General features: G+C 37.5%; 1 non-coding gene across 1 annotated transcript; it reads left to right on the top strand.

Annotated features, from left to right (window-relative positions):
* The first annotated feature begins 618 nt into the window (after positions 1-618).
* Positions 619-692, top strand: TRNAT-AGU (transfer RNA threonine (anticodon AGU)). The gene has a single exon. It is a non-coding gene; the product is annotated as a tRNA-Thr (tRNA).
* The last annotated feature ends 21,104 nt before the right edge of the window (positions 693-21,796 follow it).

Here is a 21,796-nt window from a genome sequence, read left to right as displayed (position 1 = left end):
TTTTCGAGTCCCACATGTTGTTTATTTATTTTTTTGTTTTATTTTGTTCTTTTCTAGAGTCTAAAAGGGCTGCATTACACTGAAGTTTAACTACCTATTTATCTTCTTTATTGCTTCCATTCTGCCTGAAGTTAGTTACCATAATAAATGGTGTTCTTCAAGCTGTGCATATATTATCCATCAGTGCTAGGGAACAAAGAAAAATGTGTTGTCCTGAGAGGACTGCTGTTGTTAAACAAAGCAGCAGGTGTCTTGCATCAGACCTCGTGGCTGATTAAAACACTGTGATTCTCCTCCTTTGCCTTCCATTTGTTACACTTCAGACCCTACTTCTGATTAGGCCAAGTACGTCCTTGGGAGTTGTGTGCTTAGAAGGAAAAACATGTAACAGGAAAAATGTCTACTTCTAAGTAATTGAGGATAATAATGTTTAGCTTAGCTCACCAACAGGGTATCCTTCTGGCAAAGAGCATAATAATCCTTCTATCTGTGTCTTCCAGATTGTCCTCCATGACCCACAAGAGAACACTTTCCACTAGCTTCTTGTGGTGATTGGGAGTTTCTCTCAGGGTAAGGAAATACACACAATATTCATTTATTAAAAATGTATTGAGAGCTGGCCAGTTAGCTCAGTTGGTTAGAGCATGGTGCTAGTAACATCAGGGTCCAGGGTTCGATCCCTGTACTGGCCAGCTGCCAAAAAAAAAATACAAAAAACAAAGCAACAACAAAAATGTATTGAGCCAAGCCTCCTCTGGGCCAGGGACTCTACCCAGGACTGGAAATATCACTGACTGCCAATCACTCTTTGATACCACATATTTGCAACTCATGCAAAATGGAAACAAACAGCTGTGCATGGCTGACAACATAAGTGCAGGGGCCAAGAGTTGGAAATAAGAACAAGAGACAAAGTTTTTCTAGATTGTTTGGAGCCTAGAAAACAGCTGTGTGAGTATTGTAAGTAGGTGGGGAGAAATTATAAGCAATTTGAGAGTAGGAACTCTGTGAAATTCATCTTCGAATACCAAGAACTCTATTTAATGAATTATTAAGAAAGTATGTCAAAGATGAGGACAATATCTTGATTCTAAGAACCAGTGTGCTGTCTCTGAGGTTCATGTGCAATCAGAGTATGCCAGGACCAGCAAATGCCTTTGTTGGGGCACAGAGGCTGTTACCCCCAAAATATGGTGCTTTGACCTGCTGGAATGAAGAAGCAGCCTCAAATTCTCTCTGACCTTCCCTCCACCACCCCTCCCTTCTGTCTTTCAATCCTCTGTCTCTCTCCAAAGCACAGGACGAAGCTGTTCCCTTATGTGCCTGAAGTCCAGACCCACCAAGAAGATGACAAATTGCTTCTTATCCTTTCCCTGAGTTTTCATTTACTTTAATTTCACAGGAATAAACATACCTGGACAAAATTTCCTCAACACACCTGGACAGACTTTTGTCAACAAACCGTTGTCTTCTATTTTAGTCCCATTCAGAATTTTGAAGAGAATCATTTACCAGTCACTGTCTGCTGTGGGGGCCAAATAGATTTTGTCCCAGGCCATTGTACCCCAAGCTCACTGAATCCCACCCCCCAAAATCATCTACTCCTACACTCCCATCTCTCCTTTCCCTATGAAGAGGGATACATAAGCATCTATACCCTGTTGGGTTGTTAGGAAATCACTCTCTTATGATTCCTCTGTGCATTGCCCCTCCCCAGCATGTTAAAATAAAATTTTTTGTATCTTTTCTTCATATTAATCTGAATTTGTCAGTGATTTTTAGTGAACCTCCAAGAGTGAAGAGGAAGCTTTCCCTGGGCACCTACACCTTATTTCTCTGAAATCTTATTTTGGCAACTTCCCAAACTAAAGAATGTGATTATCCAAGTATTCTAAAATCCTACCTTTCACTGCAGGAGTCAAAATGAGATTCCAACATCTATAATTCCCCAAGTGTCCTCCAAAAGTAGGTCATATGGTTGTAGATCATAGCAATTCATCCTACTGTAAAGTAGCCATTTATATAATAGGTTACACAGATTGGAAAACAGTTCCAGCATTTCCACAGTTCCAAATTCTTGAGAGGATGGCTGCTTAATCCTAGTGACTTATCTAAAAGTATTTTGTCACTTAGTTCTGAACATTCTTGTGAATTTATTATTTATCCTATTGAGTCTCTCTCTACATTTCAAAAGGTAGTTTCAATTCAATTAGATTTTACGAGCCTTCATTGAGAGTTTGCTGCATGCCCAGTATTGGGATTCAAAGAAGAAAACAACATATTCCCCTTCTTCGGTGTGGTGCCTCTCGACTGGGAGAGAGAAAAATATATGTCAGAATCTCCTGGGCAGCAGGAGGGAGGGAGAAACACATACAACTTTTTAAAAAGCATATTTAATATTACAATATCATATTTTATTTTGAAAAAAGAATACATTATGTCATAACATAAATAACAGAAAATAAAAATTGAACAAAAATTTGGGACTAGTAGTAGTATGCAAAAGATGCAGGGATTCTCAGAGTCAAGGGTGGAGTTGAGGGTTAAGATATACTCATGTTTATTAAAAGAGAGCATGGATGTTTTAAAAACCGAGAAATGCTGCTCAGGCTAGTGGTATAGCCTAAAACATAAAGACAGCATAGATTCACTGCCTTATAAGTTTGAGAATGGTGTTTTATACGAAGCATAACAGGGACACCATAGGACCCAGAGCAAGGAGAAGTTAGGAAGCCATCCCAGAGGTAGGGACATTTTAGGTGGCTCTTGTAGGATGGGCAGAAATTCAGCAAGCAGAGAAGGGAGAGAGGCCCTGTAACCAGAGGAAACACCATGTCCAAAGACCCAGAGACATGAAGGAAAAGGCATACTCAGAGAGTGTAAGCAGCTGTGTGTGGCTGTAGCACAGGATGGATCTGGTGGAGTTGGAAAAATAGGGTAGAAGTATCATGAAAGGCATTGAAGGGCATGCTAGAAGTTCAGTTTTTATCCCGAGGACCAATGGATCTCAATCTTAGCTCTTTGTCAGAATCATTTGTACAGTTTTTAAAAATAGCTTTATCAAAGTACGATTGCATGTAATAAACTACACATATTTGGAATGTATAATTTGATGTTTTGACATATGTTTACATCCATAAAGTCATCATCATAGTCAAGATAATGAGCATCTTCATCACCACCAAAACTTTTCTTATGTCCCTTTGTAATTCTTCCCTCTCACCCCTTCTAACTCCCCTCATCAGGCAACCACTGACCTGCCTTCTGTTACTATGGATTAGTTTGTGTTTACTAGAATTTTATATAAATGGAATCATACAGCATGTACTCTGTTTTTTGTCTGGCTTCTTTTATTCAGCATAATTATTTTGATATTCATTTATGTTATTGCATTTATCAATACTTTATTCCTTTTATTGCTGAGTGATAGTCCATTGATTGGATGTACCACAATTTGTGTGTTTATTCTCCTGTTGATGGACATTTGAGTTGTTTCCAGTTTGGGGCTATTACAAATAAATCTCCTACGAACATTCAACTCTAAGTCTTTGTACGGATGTATGCTTTCAATATGGTAGGTTGTGTTTAACTTTTTAAGAAACTGCCAAACTGTTTTCCAGAATGGCTGTACCATTTTACATTCCCACCAGCAGTGTATGAGAGTTCCAGTTGCTCCATATCATCAATACTTGGTGTGGTCAGTTTTTAAATTTTAGACATTCTAGTGGGTGTGGTTTTTACTAGCATTGCAGTTTTAATTTGCATTCACTAACAACTAATGATGTTGAACATCTTTTCACATGCTTATTTACCATCTGTATATCTTCTTTGGTGAAATGGTTGTTCAGATCTTCTCTCCATGTTTGTACTGGGTTGTTATAATAATACGTTATTATTGAGTTTCAAGAGTTCTTTATGTATCCTAGGTATAAACCCTTTATCTGATGTGTGATTTGCAAATATTTTCTCCCTGTCCATGGCTTGTCTTTTCATTCTCTTAACAGTATCTTTCAAAAAGTTTGTAATTTTTATGAAATCCACCTCATCAGTTGTTTTATCTGTGGAGCAACCCATGTAGTTTTGTTTTTATTTTTGAATAAAAAATATTTAAAGCCTCTTCTCTTAAAATCCTCATTCAGTAAGTCTTGAAAAAGACCTGGGCATATGGATATTTAAGGTGATTTTGGTATGCAGCTGCTGTTGAGAATACTGCATAAAATAACAGAGGATGATGGGACCTTGTATTTATTTATTTGAATGCTTGTGTATTTGTTTAGTTACAGTATTTTTTTTATTTTACATTGTTCCAGAAAGACTATAAGATAGTTCACAAGGATCCAAGATAGCATAACTTGATGAGATTACCTGGGGAGATTTTATAGAGGGGGAATAGAAGAGAACTGAGACTAAAACACTGAGAATAGGGAGTTTAGACTTAAGATATTTTCTAAAATATTCTTCAGTAAAGATGAAAGAAAAAAAGATTCTCTGTGCAGCTATTCCTTCATTGTACATTTGCCCTATCACGATGACCTGGTTCCAATGGTTTTCATTCTGATTTTGAACGTTTTGTGTCCTAATCTTTTGTTATTGGATTTTGTGGCCCTTGGAAGATATTTCTGTAATTTTTTTGCCCTATGTAATTTCTGACCTATCATTTCTTGGCCTTTACTGATCTCACTTAAAATTATGCCCAATTTACTTTTCATTAGCTATGACATCTTTTTATTAGAGGAGGAGATCTTTTTAATCTGAGGTTCAATTTTTTCCCAGGCTTCTAATGTGATATTTATACAGTCCTTAGATTATACAATGATTTACTAAATTTGTAATTCTCCATACCATTATTTCTTAACAATGCTCACATTTTTATCAAAGTTTTCAACACTAAAACAAAATAATGAGATTTTAAAGTTTTTCTCCTTTCCAGAATAATGTTGAACTGAATTATATCATTAAATTATAGCTCTTTGGTCAAAGTTTGATTTCTCTCAAAAATATTTTTGCATTGGCCCTGATATTTCTCTAAGCCTTTCAATTCAACAGTCATTCATTTGCCTGTATAAATTAAAAAAATTATATATCTTCTTCAGAATTTTGTAAAAGTACAAAATTCCTAAGTGTTCAGATTGATGAATTTTTACACAATGAACACATCCACGTAATCCCCACTCAGATCAAGAAATAAAGCACTAGTGGCACCTCACCATTGTGGCCACACATTAAAATCACCCGAGGAATTTCTTAGAGAATATGATATTCATGTCTCATCCTCAGAAATTCTGAGTCAATTGGTCTGGAATAGCCAGGCATCAGTATTTTTGTAAAAATAACCAAGTGATTGAGACTCAATATTTTTAAGATGTCAGCTCTCCCCAAATTAATCTATAAATTCAATGCAATTCCTATCAAAATCCCAGAAGATTTTTTTAGAGTTAATACATTGATTCTAAAATTCATATAAAAATGCAGAGGATCTAGAACAGCTAAAACAACTTGGGAAAAAAAACCCCAAAACACAAAAACACAAAGGTGGAGTACTTATATTACCTGCCTTCAAGACTTAAAGACAGTGGATACAAGGGAAAACTGATTCTATTTTATGGAATGACATGTTGCCCAATTCTAGAATCACAATAAAGCTAATTGAAATCTTTAAAAAAAAAAAAGTAGTGTCAAAATAGTCAAATAGTTCAATGGTACAAGATAGAGAATCCAGAAATAGGCCTACATATGTGTTGTCCAGTGATTTTCAACAAAGGTACAAAGGCAATTTAATGAAATTAGTATAGTGTTTTTCAACAAAAGGTGCTGGAACAATGGAATATTTTTATGCAAGGAAATGAACTTTAATCAATGTCTCTCATTCTGTATAAAAATTAACTCAAAATGGAGCATAAACCTGGATATAAAACCTAAAACTATAAAACTTCTGTAAGGAGAAAATAAGAATCTTGGCGACCTTAGAGGCAAAGATTCCTTAAATGTCGCACCAAAAAGATGATCTATAAAAAAATGTGATAAGTTAGACTCTCTCAAAATTGAGAATTTCTGCTCATAGAAAGACACTGTGAAGAGAAAGACAATGTGAAAGACACAGCTGGGAAAAAATATTGGCAAATCACATATCGGATAATAGACTTGTATCCATAATTCATGAAGAACTCTTAAAACTCAATAATAAGAACACACACACACAAATATATAGAAAAAAGTTTTGAATAGACATTTTACCAAAGAAGACATTCAGATGACAAATAAGCACATGAAAAGATGCCTAATATCATTAGTCATAAGAAAAATATCACAGTGATATATCTATATATCCACTAGAATATCTAAAATTAAAAGCACTAACCATACCAAGTGTTGGAGAGGATATGGAATGACTGGAACTTTCATACACTGCTAGTGGGAATGGAAAATGTTCCATTTGTTTTGGAAAACAGTTTAGCAGCTTCTTAAAAAGTTAAGCCATAGATTCACCATATGACCCACTCAAGTCCTAGGTATTCACCCAAGATAAATGAAAACATACAACCACAGAGAGACTTGAGCATGAATGTTTACAGTGGCTTTATTTGTAATAGCCCCAAATTGGAAACAACCCAAATGTCCATGAACAGGAGAAAGGATAAATTAAGTACATATACAATGCGATATTACTCAGCAATAAAAAGGAATGAATTATTGATACACACAACATGGAAGAATCTCAAAATAATTGTGTTGCACGAAAGAAGCCAGGCAATATACATAATTTATAATTCCATTTATATAAAAATTTCACGAACACTAATCTATAGTGATAGAAAACAGATCAGTAGTTGTCTGGGGATGAAGTGTGGGTGGGGCAGGAGGATGGTATTAAAAGGGACAAGATGAATTTAGAGTAGTCAAAATCACAGACACATAAAGTAGAATGGTGGCTGCCAGGGAACGTGGGGGGGGATGTGGAGCTATTGTTTAATGGGTAGAGAGTTTCAGTTTTGCAGAATGAGTTATGGAGCTAGATGGTGGTGATGGTTGTATAACAGTATGAATGTATTTAATACCACCGAACTGTATACTTAAAGTGGTTAAAATGGTAAATTTTATGCTATGTGTTTTTTACTGCAATAAAAATTTTTGAAAAAAAAAAAAGAGGAACAAGAGGAAACTTTTGAGGATGACCCATATGTTCACTATCTTGATTGTAGTAATGCTTTCACAGATGTATTCATGTGTTAAGATTTATCATACTGACACTTTATACTTCAGTAAAGCTTTTTTTTTTTAAAAAAGTAATATTCCTTTTTGAAATATATAACTCCAATAGAGTAAGATAATTGTACAAAATCCCACTGTCAAAAAGTTAACATTTAGGGCTGGCTGGTTAGCTCAGTTGGTTAGAGTATAGTGTCGATAACACCAAGGTTATTTGCAAGATCCAGAGTTTGATCCATGTTATCATCCAGCCACAAAAAAAAAAAAAAAAAAAAAAAAAGTTAACATTTTGGGCACACTTGTGTTTACTTCCAGCCTAATTTCTTTATAAATACACTTTTTAAAACATATGTGAAATAAAACTGTGTGTGTGTGTATACATATGTACAGGCAGGGATGAGAGTCACTGATTTAGCTGCTGGCTTCTCCAATGTCTGCGAGCGGAAAATACTAATCTTTTGGTTAGCTGGGAACTGCTTCGGCAGAACGGCCTGCTCTGTGCTCTGCCTCCATTCATTCATTATAGCAATATTTATTGATTCCCTATCATGCTGCATGTTCTGTGCCAGGTGCTGGGATACTGCTCTAAACAAGGGACAACTTTCCAGGCCTCCTGGAGTGAAGGATGGCTGGAGATACTATCCCCATCTACAGTGGTTCTGCCCAAATATCTGATAGGAAACTGATGTAACTGAGAGATTTATGACTCTTCAGGCTGCTCATTCCTGATGAAGTTTTTCTGACGGAGAAAGGACAAACGTGGCTGCACCCTTCCTACAACAGAGGAATTTATGTTGCGAGGGGTTTCCCATACAGATATACAAACACATGTGCCCTTGAATCGAGCCCAAATTGTTAACCGGTCAGTACTGCTGGCCCTGCCAGCACAATGTGTCTTAGTTTTGGTTCCTGATGTGAGACTTGATCTAGGTGCTAGAATAATTCTGGAGTTTCTAGAAGAGATTGAATCTGCATCTTTGCAACAATGATGCCTAGAAGCTTGAGGCGTGTGACCTGGCCACACTGAAGGCCCAGTGCATTTAGCTAGGGGGGAAACTAGACACCTACTTAATCCATCTCCCAATCCCCTCAAGGCCTCAGTTCAGTTCACGTACCACAGCTTTACATGTGGGAGGGATTCTGCCCTGCCTGTGGCTGGGTGTGCTTGCTGGCAGGACCCTCGACAAGTTCAGGGAAGTAGCCAGCTCCTTCATAAACTGGGTTCTGCTGCTTTTCTTTCTAGCCCTTTACTTGAGCCACTGGCCTCAAACTCAAGCTCCTCCTACCTCAAAACATTTGCACACACCATGGTTACTGCCCCCACCCTCTTGCCTCCCCAGCTCTTTTTTTTTTTTTCCAGGTCTCGGCTGAAATGTCATTTCCTCAGGGAAGCCTTCCCTGTTGTTCTGGACCAGAATAGATACCCTGTTAAAAACTGCCATTGCCTGCTGAACTATTCTTTTGTAGCCTTTGTTATTATCAAAATTTATGTAGTCCTATTTAAACATCTACCTTTATACTGTTAAATTCTTGGGGACAGGGACTATATCTGTCTTACTCACCATTATATCCTCCATGTCTAACCAATGCCCAGCACTTAGTGCTTTCCACACATCTTTGTTGAATGGATGAGCTGCCTTAGCCCGGTTCAGAACTCCCCCATCTTAGCCAAATAGCTCTTTCAATTTTCAATTTTTTACTCATCAGGTCCCCACCCTGTCTCACCCAGACATAAGCCCCAAGAGAATCCGGGGTAAGAGAGGAATCTGAATGACAAATATTAGAAAGGTCACACCCCTCTGGTGACTCAGCCTTTGATTCTGGCCCTAAACTCTTTCTCCATGCTCTTCCCGTAAGATGGATTTTCTCCCCAGGAGGCCTCTTGGTCCTTCCCCTAAATAAACTTAAGCCCCGTCTCCCAGCACACATTTCTCACCAAGAGTCAAGGTTGTAAAGAGGCAATTCCTGGAGTCTGTTAGTGTATAGCATTTGTAGATTTTTTCGCTTTCCAATCCATTTATAGACTTTGAATCTGAGCTTTTATTTTTAACCATTTACCAAGGCTCCTGATTGCCTGGTTTTTCATAATTCAACATCACTTGAATCCAAAAACCTTAAGTGTGCTTCAAAACTCAGCTGACATTTTGGTCTCCCAGGATCACCCCAGGCACTTTCTCAGAGGCGATGAGGTCTATTCAGAGATATATACGAAGGTTCTTCAAAAAGTTCGTGGAAATATTTCTATTACTCTTTAATCCTAGTTTTCCACGAACATTCTGAAGTACCCTCATACCTGCTGCATCTGTGGAGGGCAGATGTTCACATATTCAGAATCAGAGGTCACCAGAGAGAGCATCACTCTCAGGATCTCTGGCTGGTTCTGAAAACTAAAGCTATTTTTATACTTTTTGGAGAAAAATGCTTTTCATGTTATTTCTCTATAACAGAGCTGATAGGATTGGTACTTATTATATGGAGCCAAATATTAAATAATTCTCAGGGTGACTTCTCAAGGGTATGATGTTTCCTTTTGGTGTTATGACAATGTTTTGAAACTAAATAAAGGTGATAGCTGCAAAACATTGTGATTGTACCCAATGCCACTAAAATGTATACTTTAAAGTGGTTAATTTTATGTTGTGAATTTTACCTACATAAAAAATAATAATAACAGTAATTCTTAGGGTACAAAAAATTTCTCTCAAAAGAAAAGTTCAGGAATTTTAGTAGGTCATCGCTGAGGTCATAGAATTCGCTAGACATCTGGTCATCTGTGACTCACCCCTGAGGTACCATTTGAAGCCAGCTGGATTTAATCTACTACTTTTAGATTCTATTTTAAAAAACCAACTTCTGGCAGCAAATTGTTGGCACAGAGAAATAGCCATAGTGAAAGAAAATGAAAATAACTCCTGACTAATCTCTGAGTATATTCTTTTTAGGGATATTTTTCTATATAATTTAATTAATCAAAGTACATTTTTGGTATTACATTTCAGAATATATGAGATGCATTTTGGTTTCATGGCATTTTAGTCATACTAGATTAACAACATGGGCATTTTAGATGAATTTCATGAGTTGTGCTATTCTCACTGCAAATGAATTCATTTATTCAGTCAACAGATATTTTTTGAGTACCTTCTGTCAGTCAGGGTATTAGGTGCTAGCAATACAGAGATGAATAAGGAATACCCCCCACTCAGATATTTATGGTCTAATAACCACATTAAATATGTAGATGATCATGTTTCAAATATAGAAAGAGCTATATCAGAAGAGACCCTGTTTGTCATGGTCACTGCTGTGTCCCCAGCATATGCAACATATCTGGCACACTGGAGAAAATCAGCAAGTATTTTTTGACCAATGAATGAAGTTTTCCACAATTATATACTATCTTCGCTGTTTTGTGTAGTTCTTGTATGGTCCAGCATTGACTCAAACCAGAAATGCCTAATTTTTTGCTATAATTTGAAAAGGGTAATTAGTGCATTCTTTCTTACCCTCCTTGGTGTACAAATGTCATTTCCATGTCAAATCTTCAGATTGTGTGATTTTAATTCATTTTGCCTGCTCACATAAGTGGGCAGAAGGCCTCAGAAAAATCCCTACAGAAAAAGGCATCCATTCTCCTCTGCAGTCTCCTTGCGTCCTTCAGTCACCACCTCCTCTCTGTTCTCCGACTGAAAGCTTAGGCTTAGTCTCGTTTGGGGCTATTTGCCCTGATTTGATCCATGATGCTCCTATTTAAGGCAACTTCCAGCATTTCAATCTTTCCCTGAACCTTGGCCAGAAAGAGATAGCAACGTTGCAATGGTCTTGAAGAACCAGGCTAAGACTTTTCGTAATATCTCTATTTGTTTGGTGCATGCATTTTTGTTGTTGTTGTTGATATCATTTTTATTAATGCTAGAATTGTTCTTTCATACCGTATTTACTGGATTCTCTGACATCATGTCTTATATGATGCATCATCAATTTAATAATAGCCTTCCAAGAGAAAAGAAAATGAAACACTACCATATTAAATATACTTATTAATCATTAGACTTTCCTATTTCAGAAACATTAAAGATACAGAAAGATATAGAAAAATGTTATATCAAACACTCATGGTTCACAAAATAAGATATATCAGGCAAGCATGTTTTAGAATTTATTTTGTGCCATACAATTTGCTAGATAACAGGGTGCAAAGATTTCCAGTCCCCCTGCCTTCAAGAAACTCCTGTTCTTGAAAGATAGAAAACATTAAACGATTTAATGTGTGGTATGGTGTGATGAGATACAGAATTAAAGAGGAAGGCACGGTTAACTCTGTGTCTGGGAAGCTTATAGAAGTGGCAATTAAAAAATTTTTTTTAATTGACACATTGTGATTATACATATTTATGGGGTACAATCTGGTGTTTTGATTCATACATGTTGTATAATAATCAGGTTAGGGTAGTTAATGTATCAATTACCTCATGCATTTATCATTTCTTTACGACAAAAACATTCAAAAGCCTCTCTTCTAGCTATTATGATGCATGTACTTTTTTAAATGTTAGTATTTTTGTCCAGGAATTAGCAGCTAGGGCCCCAGCCCCAAACAAGATGGGCTAATACAACATGTTATAAAGCAGATACCAATAATGGGGACCAACTGAGTTATCTCCAGTTGTTTCCTCACCCATCCATCCCACCCTTGGGCTATTAGGAAGATACCTGAAGGAGGAAGACTATCAGGTTTGTGGTTCATCCTCACTTGGGGTGAAGAGGGAGCCTTCACCTCCCATACCAAGTCAAGGGGGCAGAGGAGGAACAGGAGAGTCCAGTGGTAAGCCCAGTAGTAAGAGTGCATGAGATGTACCACTGAGGGGACAGGTGGTGGCTGTGGAAGGGGTGGAACTGGGGTGGCATCTCCTATGTTGGGGATTCACACAATGGGCAAGCCTTGCCTCTGAAAACTCATACATTCTCTCCACACAGAGGCAGACTTTGGGGACTGTCACTCAGAGGGCATCCTTGGAAGCACAGTGTAAGCCAGAGAGAAGTGACCATCCACCAAGAAAGGAAGAAATCCTTGTCCCTCACGCTGGTCCTGTCCAACACTGGAGAGTTCAGCTTTGGAAGAGGTGAGGAGAAAAGACATCTCAGAACCAGGTTCTCCAATAATCAGGGGCCCAGGTCAGTTCTACCCATTGGAGAAAAATAAATCCTTTTCTTGTTTAAACCCTCTGCGTTTGTTCTGTGGTCACCATCTTGAAGTTCTTAATACTTTGTCCTTAAATTTATTTTATTTGTTTATTTTTTAAATTTTCATACGTACACACATATATATATACACACAGTCATCTGACCTGACAAAATTCGCCAGGTAATTGCCTCCATTCCACACAGTATGACACAGATTCTAGCCTAGATCTATAATGAAATGGCCAAGCATAGATGATCAGAGATTAGATTGTTGACTCTATCAATTTTTGGTAAACAATTTCACCTACTACTGGGAAATATAACTTATTAGGTTGATTAAAAAAAAAAAAGCCAACAGTTTATCACAGGTTGGTTGACGTCTCTCTTACTTGTGAAGCCCCTTTGTCAAAGAACTTATTTCAATGAATTAAAAAAACTAATAAAAATTAATAAAAAGGTAGGATAGATGACCTTTTATTGTAACAAACAACCTCCTTATCACAGAGGCTTGATCACAACAAATATTTATTTCTTACTCTCTTTACATGCAGAACACAAAATCAACAAGGGGGTTTCTTTTCATCTTAGTGACTCAGGGACCCAGGCTGAAAGAGGTTTCATCTTAACATGCGTTTCTGTGATCACTGCAATAGGAAATAAGAGAAAATTTGAATAATGCACTGGCTCTTACAGAATTTTGCCTGGAAGTGACACGTTATTTATACTCACATTTCTTTGGGCAAAGGAAACTACTTGTCCATGTCTAACTTTAAGTGGCAGGGAAGTACGATTCTATCATATCCCTGGAAGAAGAACTGGAATATTTAGAACAGCTTTAATGGCTACCTCCCTTTTAGTCATCAAATGTTTGATTTGCTTTTTTTTTTGAGATGCAAAATATACTCACCCACTCCCTAAGGGAGAAAGCCCCCAAATTCCATGCAAGCATGGCATCATATACATAATCTGTGACCTCTGGGTAAGGTGTGTGTATTAGTCAGGATTCTCCAGAGAGACAGAGTCTATAGGATAAGTTATAATTATATGAGAGGGATTTAATAGGGGAATTAGCTCACGTGACTATGAATAAAAGTTCCACGATAGGCCATCTATAAACTGGATGCTGGTAGCGTGGCTCAGTCCAAGTTCAAAGGCCTCAAAACCAGGGAAGCTGATGGTGTCCTTGGAGTAAGTTCTGGAACCCAAAAGCTGAAGAGTCTCGAGCTCTGATGTCCACATACAGGAGAGAAGAGTGTATCCCAGCTTCAGCAGATCGAGAGAGAGCTTCACCTCTTTCCTCTGTCTTTTGTTCTCTCCATGCCCCCAGCAGATTGGATGGTTCCCACCCACACTGAGGGTGGGTCTTTCACACCCAGGCCACTCAGACTCTCATACTAATCTCTGCTGGAAACACCTTCATGGACACACCTAAAAAGATTGCTTTACCAAGTTTCTCAGCATCCTTCATCTAACCAAGTTCACAGTATGGTAGTTTCTAATAATGACGCAGATTTTCTAGATTCTACCTGTACCTGTGAAATAAAAAACAAATAACCTGTCACCTCCCACCCAGTATGCAATAGTGGTACAGGAACAGGATAACTGTAAATAAATACTCTCCTTGAGGAAAATGGAAAATACACAGAATGGAATTCTGAAATCCCATTGGGGAGAACTTTTGAGAGCCCCCACCTGTGGTTGAGGAATGTTACCTGATTAACTTTGATTTTGAAAAGCTTCTTTTGCTCATTGGTCTCTGTGGCCTGTGGCACAGGCTTCTGAAAGATTCATTCTTTTTCATTTTCTTCTCTGGCCAAATCTGAAGTGGAGATTGAAATATGCCTTGAAAGAAGACATATTCTCCAAACCCTAACCCTGAAAGAGGACTGAGTAGCTTTCATATATACACACAGACACACATACACCATACACTCACTCATATGTATATATATATGTACGTATATATCTCCAATTTGGACTAACCTTTTTCTCTGTGTGCTGAACTAGACACAAAATAGTCCATTGCACTACTCCCAGCTCCCACTGTACATGTATAACCAATTAGGTCCCATACTATCCTGTTGCAATTAATTGGTTCATATGTTGCCTGCAAGAAATTTCAGGGTGAGCACAGTGCACTGTGGTCAGTACACTAGAAAACGTTCTTGGATATATGGGCAGGTTACTTGACTTCTCCGTCTGAATTTTCCCATCTGAGAAATTCTATTGTTAGATAAAGAGGATTAAAAAACCAACAAAAGAAAATTTTATGTGCCATATAAATGTTTGCTAAGTACTTTCACATTTTTCCCTACTTCAATCCACACAAAACCCTAGAGAGGAGGTTATTAGTATTCCTATTTTAAATGAGGAAACTAGAACTCAAAGAGACTAAATGACTCACCCAAGATGTCTCAGTTAATAAGTGACAGAGTCAAGATTCCCAACTTTATGTCTTGTGTACGTTCTACTCCCACCACAGTTGCTCCTTGTTTTGGGGTCAAAATTATTAAATTCTATAGAAAATGTATAATGTATTTTATAATAAACTAAGATGTCACATGGTGACTGTAATCAGTGACAAGACTTTTGCCATCTGATTTACATATTTCTCTATTATAAAGGACTGACAGACACTGAAATGGGGCTATAACCTCCTAAAATTGTTATAGTAAAAAGGTAGCATGCAACAATTCAGAGAATACAGAATTTTTTACAAAGAGCTACAACCAAGTATTGTCAAGCAAACTTACTGTAAAAAGAATGAATATATACATACTATCCTCAATGGAAATATGGGCAAAACTAGTGTTGAGACATTAAATGTTTAGGACAAATCAGTAACATTCTGAATTCCAGTTAATTGATGCAGAATATGCCAAAACAGGAAAAAATTAGGAAGAAAATATCTTCCACTTGAAGTTCATGTTACAGTAAAGAGGTTATCTCTTCCCCATTAAACAAAATTAATTAAAAACACCTTTTGATTCTATACCTTATCTTCTTTTTTTTATTGAAACATAATTAATTGTACATTTGTGTGGGGTGCAGTGTTGAATATCAATACCTGTGTGCAATATGTGATGCTCAAATCAGGATAATTAGTATATTCAACATTAAACAATGTAATTATTTTTTGTGACCCTTTACCAATTTCACACTAACCCCTTCCCTCCCTTTCTGTCTACTAATTTTAGGACTGGATTGTTTTTATATTTTTAGTTCTTTGAGGTGTTGTGGTAGGTTGTTTACTTGAAATCTCTCTATTCTTTTGATGTAAGTGTTTATTGCAATAAACCTCTCTCTCAGTACTGCTTTTGCAGCATCCCACAGGTTTTGGTATGATGTGTCTTTATTTTTGCTGTTTTCTAGAAATTTTTTTATTTCCTGTTTAATTTCTCCTTGGACCCATAGGTTGTTCAGGAGCATATTGCTTAATTTCCATGTATTTCTATAGTTTTCAGAGTTGCTCTTGTCATTGATTTCTAGTTGTTTTTTTTGTTTGTGGGTTTTTTGGACAATTATTTAAGACCTTTATTAACAGGTGCTTGCAGTTTGTAGAATTTTTTTAAAAATCAAGTTATAAACTTTTACTAAAAATCTCAACTTGACCAGATATAAAATGATTTTAAAACCTTTAAAGGTATATTGAGAAAAACCAGGGTTCTTAAAAAAACACACTTTCATTACCAGAAAGAGAAATCTGAAGGTTCATGTCTTTCTCTATACCTGGGAAGTTTTCCACTACTGTTCATTGAATAGATTGTCAATGCCTTTTCCTTTCTCCTCCCCTTCTGAAATACCCATGATTCTGATGTTTGTGTGCTTAAGATTGTCTGCTAGCTCTCTTAGATTTTCTTCTTCTTCTTTTTCCTTCTTTCTTTCTTTCCTTCTTTCCTTCTTTCCTTCTTTCTTTCTTTCCTTCCTTCTTTCCTTCTTTCTTTCTTTCTTTCTTTCTTTCTTTCTTTCTTTCTTTCTTTCTTTCTTTCTTTCTTTCTTTCTTTCTTTCTTTCTTTCTTTCTTTCTTTCTTTCTTTCTTTCTTTCTTTCTTTCTTTTTCTTTCTCTCTCTCTTTCTTTCTTTCTTTCTTATTGGTTTGCCCAGGCTATTTCAAAAAGACTGTCTTCAAGATCAGAAATTCTTTCTTCTGCTTGCTGTAGCCTGCTGCTTAAGCTCTCAGATTGTTTTATTTTGTTAAATAAATCCTTCAGTTCCAGGAGTTCTGCTACATTCTTTTCTAAGGTATTAAACTCTTTATAAACTTCCTTTTTCTTATCCTGGGTATTTTTTCTCATTTCATTGTGTTATCTAACTGAGTCTTCTTGTATCTCATTGAGTATCCTTAAAATTGTTGCCTGGAATTCCTTTTCAGCCATGTCAAGGGTGTCCTGATCTATTGGTTCTGGTACTTGAAAATTATTATATCTTTTGGTGTCATTCATATTCCTTTTTTTTTTTTCTTCCATATTTCTAGTATCTCTACATTTGATGTCTGGTCATCCAGTAAAGTATTAAGGAGTGGGCTTTAAGGAGAGAAACTTCTCCTGTAAATGTGTTTTTTGTTGACCACTGAGCATGGTGTTATAGTATTGGTTCTGGGCAGATGCAGCAGTGTAGTCTCTGTGTGGGTAATTCAGCCATATTCAATATCAGAGTTGCACAAGAGTGCCTCTGTGGCCTAGGTACTGAGGCACTTAGTGATTCCTTGCTGAGGTTGTGACACTGCGTTGGATCATGGAGGACACGGGTGAGCTCTCTAGTCCTTGGAAGAAGAGCCTGGGTACTCTGTCACTCTTTGGTTGGGGTGGGTGACCCTGGGTGGGTGGGATTGTTGGCACCCCAGCTAGTGTCCTGTGACCCTGATGTGTGCACTAGGGTATACTAAAGCTCCTGTTTGAATGAGTGACCCTGTGTGGGGTTTCTTTTTCCTTTTTCCTACAGGCAGATGATCTTCCTGGGTTCTTGCATCCCTCATTGGGAGACGGGTTGGTGGTGGATTCTCCTTATTCTATTTGGCTATCCTGGGTTTCTGCACTCTCTGGGGGTTCTGCATGTGTCTCTGGATCAAGGCACTTGTGCAGGCTGTGCACACACCTCCAAACTCCAGGTGTACTACCTCATGGGGCAGTGTAATTCCCTTTGTAGGTTAGGCCACTGGGTCACAGGTCTGCACTAGCTCACTTCTTTGCCCAGGCTCCACTGATGACAGTCTTTTTGTCAATGCAGTCGAGTGGTCAGTGAGCCACTCGTGTGGCAATGGTGGCTGTTGCTGTGGCAGCAGGCCGCCCTTGAGGCAGTGGTGGATGTAGCAGTGGCTGTATTGGAGCACTTGCACAGTGATAGTGTCTGCAGCAGTAGCGTGCCACCCGTGCAACAGTACCCCATGCTTCTGCCAGGTGTCAGCTCCTAGGGTCCTTGTGCTCCTGCTGGCTGTCAGCAGGGGCTGCCCTTGGCTCCTGAGGCCCCTGAGCCCCTCGATACTTTATCTTTTATCCAAGGCTTAACTATCTTTATAGGAAATGCAATAAGAATTATCTGGACTCTGACCTAAGTCAGGGCATATGAAGCATTTCTCCAAGGGAGATTTTCAAAGAAGAAGTAGGATATTTTGTTATTTAGTTACTAGTTTTCTTAGTTACTAATTATATTTTCCCTGCTATGTATGTGTCTTGGATTTAACTAGTGGACATTATTATTTTTTGCACTGTTTTTTAAAGTCAGTTACTTAAAATGAATTGAAAACATTTGTTAAAGCCGAGACTAAAATTTTGGGCTTTTTTTAAGCAACCTATTGGAATTTCAGAGCTTTTGCCTATGAGATGTTGGCAAGAACAATTTCATGAAATCAGAAAAAAAACATTTCAAGCATTATATAGGTTTGCATACACACAGTCGTAAATTTGCTCACTAAGATCAACTTTTATTGCTTTTGTTTTATTTGCTTATCTCTTGAAGATTTTTTCTTCCTGATTCATTTTCCCAGTTGTAGCAAAGCCTGCCAATGTGCATCTAAATCTTCCTCCCCCATCCTCTTCCACTGTAATAAAAAACACATGGCTAGTCAGCTATACCACATGTCCTTGCTTCTCCTGCTGTTAGATATGGTCACGTGAGTAAGTTTCCTCCAGTGGAATGAAAGTAGGATTATCCTGTAAAAACCTCACACAAGTGCTCCTCCAGGATGTAGCCCACTTGCAATACAGCTCCCAGTGATTCTTGACTCCTGTGTAATCCTCTCCTCCACTGAATATGACTGAGGTATGTAACTAACAGGATATTGTAGAAATGATGAAATGTGATTTCCAAGTCAAGGTCATAAAAGACATTGAAGCTTTCACCTTGTTGCATTAGATCACTTTCTCTGAGGGAAGTCAGCTGCCATGTCATGAGGACATCCAAACAGCCCTATACAGAGGGGTGTATGGCAAGGAACTGAGGCAACCTGTCTATAACCAGTGATAATTGAGCCACATTGGAAGCAAATACCTTAGCCGTAGTCCTGCCCTTTATGACTATACCCGTAATAGACATCTGACTGTAAACTCATGAATGACCTTGAGCCAGAACCATTCAGGTAAGCCATTTCCAAATTCTTGACCCATAGAAACTTATGATATAATAAACATTAATTGCTGTTTTAAGCTGCAAGCTTTGTTATGCAGCAATAGATAACTAATACATCCAGTCATCTGGATGGCAGTGCTCATGGCAATCTTGGAAGCCATGTGTTGAAGATTACAGAGCCATGGTCAGGTTTCTGAATGACTGTGTAGAGGAGAGCTTTAGTCTCTAGTTTCTCCATTCCCCACATTAACCTGGACTCTTGAGAGTGAAATAAACTTCTTTAGAGCTATTACAATTTGGGGTCTAAATTTAACAAAAGTATAGCCTGCCTTGACTAATACACCAACTTGTTTTCTTTTTCTTACTTTAAGCCTTATACGTCTATGAGGGTATTGTTCCTCTGAGCAAGGATTACTATTGGAATAGTTCTTCAAACACCATCAAAACATTTTATTAGCTAAAAGGCATGCGATTAAATATTCAAAGCACTTCCCCACCTACAAAATGTATTTTATTTGCCTAACACTGTATGTTTACTAGTACAGTTGCTGTTGATATTGTGGTACTCTGCCCAGATCTTCTTTACTTGCTTGAAGCACCCATCCCTCAGGTCCTGTGAGTGGTGGCTGGTAATAGCTTACAAATACCTCTCTTTCTTAGAGAATTGCCATCAACTGATAGCAATTCTCCATAGATAACCCACAATAAGTGGCCAACTGACAGGCCTCTTGCTGCAACAGATGACAACTCTGTGGTGCTATTTATACCCCAGAGATATCCCTTCTGTGGATTGGGCTAAGGCTAGACTTTACCTATGGGAAACACAGAATTTTCCATATGGGAAAAATTTCATTGGATCTCTACCCCACACTTCAAACAAAATAAAATTCTGGGAGAATTAAAGACCTAAAAGTCAGAGGTAAAATTAAGGCCTTTAAAAGATAATGTAGGAAAATATCTTCCTGGCATCAGAATACAGAAGGATTTCTCTTTTTTTGGAAGCTGGCTGGAATGGGGATCCAAAAAAAGGTCAAGTTGGTGTTATAACACCATGCTTTAACCAAGTAAGCTAACTGGCCAAACTTCAGAAGGATTTCTTAAACCACAAAAAAGACAAACGTAAAAGAAAAGACTGATAATGTAAACTGCATTAAAATTTAAAATTTCTGATCCTCAAAAAACGCCATAAAGAAAGTTAAAAGACAAGCTACAAACTAGGAGAAGATTTTTATAGCATATGTTACTAAGCTCTCATACCTAGAATATATAAGAACAGCTACAAATCAATAGGAAAATGACAAAATAGTCAGGAGACAAATGAATAAGAGACATGATCAAACATTTTACAAAAGAAGAAACTCAAATGGCTCATAAACGTGAAAACATGCTCAGTCTCATTAGTTATTAAGAAAATGTAAGTGCAATGAGATATCATTTTATATCCATCAGGCTGACAAAAATTTAAAAATAGATAATACCATGTGTTGATGACCATTTGTATTAATGGGAACTCAGCTGTGCTGGTGGGAGTATAAATGGGCACAAAAGCTTTAAAAAATAGTTTGGCACTACTTCATAAAGAGGAAAAGAGGCTTACTTAACAATCCCAAAATTCCACGCCTAAGTATATGCCTCAGTAACTACCTCATGTTCATCAGGAGACATACAGGAGAACATTCATGGAAGCAATGTTAGTAATAGCAGAGAAACATAAACAATAGGATGTATTTATGCAGTCTGCTGGTGAATCAGGAAGAGCTGACGCTGCGGATGAGTCCGAAGGCAGTCTGCTGGCAGAATTCACTCTTGCTCAGGGGAGGTCAGCCTTTTGTTCTACCAAGACTTCATCTGATTGGATGAGGCCCACTCACATTATGGAGGGCGATCTGCTTTACTCAAAGTTCACCAATTTAAATGTAAACACCATTTTTAAAAACCCTCCCAGAAACATTCAGAATAATGTTTGACCAAATATCTATCATGGCCCAGCCAAGTTGACACAAAATTAAACATCATGTCCCCAATCTAGAAACAACCTAAATGTCCATCAGTTGTAGACTAGATGAATAAATTGTGGCCATTACTTATAATGAAATATTAAATTACTGTTGTGAAAAGCAGAATTCTAAGTTGGCCCTATGATTCTCTACCTCAGGTGTTACACTATATAATCCTCTCTCCTTGAATGCAGGAAGAACTTATGACTTGCTTCTAACCAATAGAATATGGCAAAGGTCATATTCTGTCACTCTATTGATTAGGTTACATTGTATGATGGAGATGATGGGTGTCACCACCATGACTATGTTTCTCTCTCTCTCTCTGTATGTATCATGCATGCATGTTGTATACATACATATATGTATATATGTATATGTGTGTGCATATATACACATACATACACATATATACATATATGTGTGTATACACACACACACACACACACACACATGAGCAGACTTCTCTACCCAACTAGCCTTGAAGAAGCAAGTTACCAAGAGTTCTAAAACTGCAAGAAAATGAATTCTGGTAACAACCTGAATGAGCTTGGAAGCAGATTCTTCCCCAGTTACACATCTAGATGAGAACGCAGCCTGGCTGACACCTTGATTACAGTGTTGTGACACCCTGAGCAGAGGACCTAGTTAAGTCATTCATGGACTCTTGATCCATGGAAACCATGAGATAATAAATGTATGATGTTTTAAGGCACAAAATTTGTGATGTTTTGCTACACAGCATAGAAAATTAATACAATTATACAGAAATAAAAATCAACAAAGTACAGCTATTTGTATCATCATAATTGAATCAATATGTTGAGCAAAAGAAGCAAGTCATAA

This window comes from Cynocephalus volans, chromosome 14 (genome assembly GCF_027409185.1).
Source record: "Cynocephalus volans isolate mCynVol1 chromosome 14, mCynVol1.pri, whole genome shotgun sequence".
Lineage (NCBI taxonomy): Eukaryota > Metazoa > Chordata > Mammalia > Dermoptera > Cynocephalidae > Cynocephalus > Cynocephalus volans.
The sequence above is the reverse complement of the archived record's forward strand: the minus strand, read 5'-3'. Positions and strand labels throughout refer to the sequence as shown.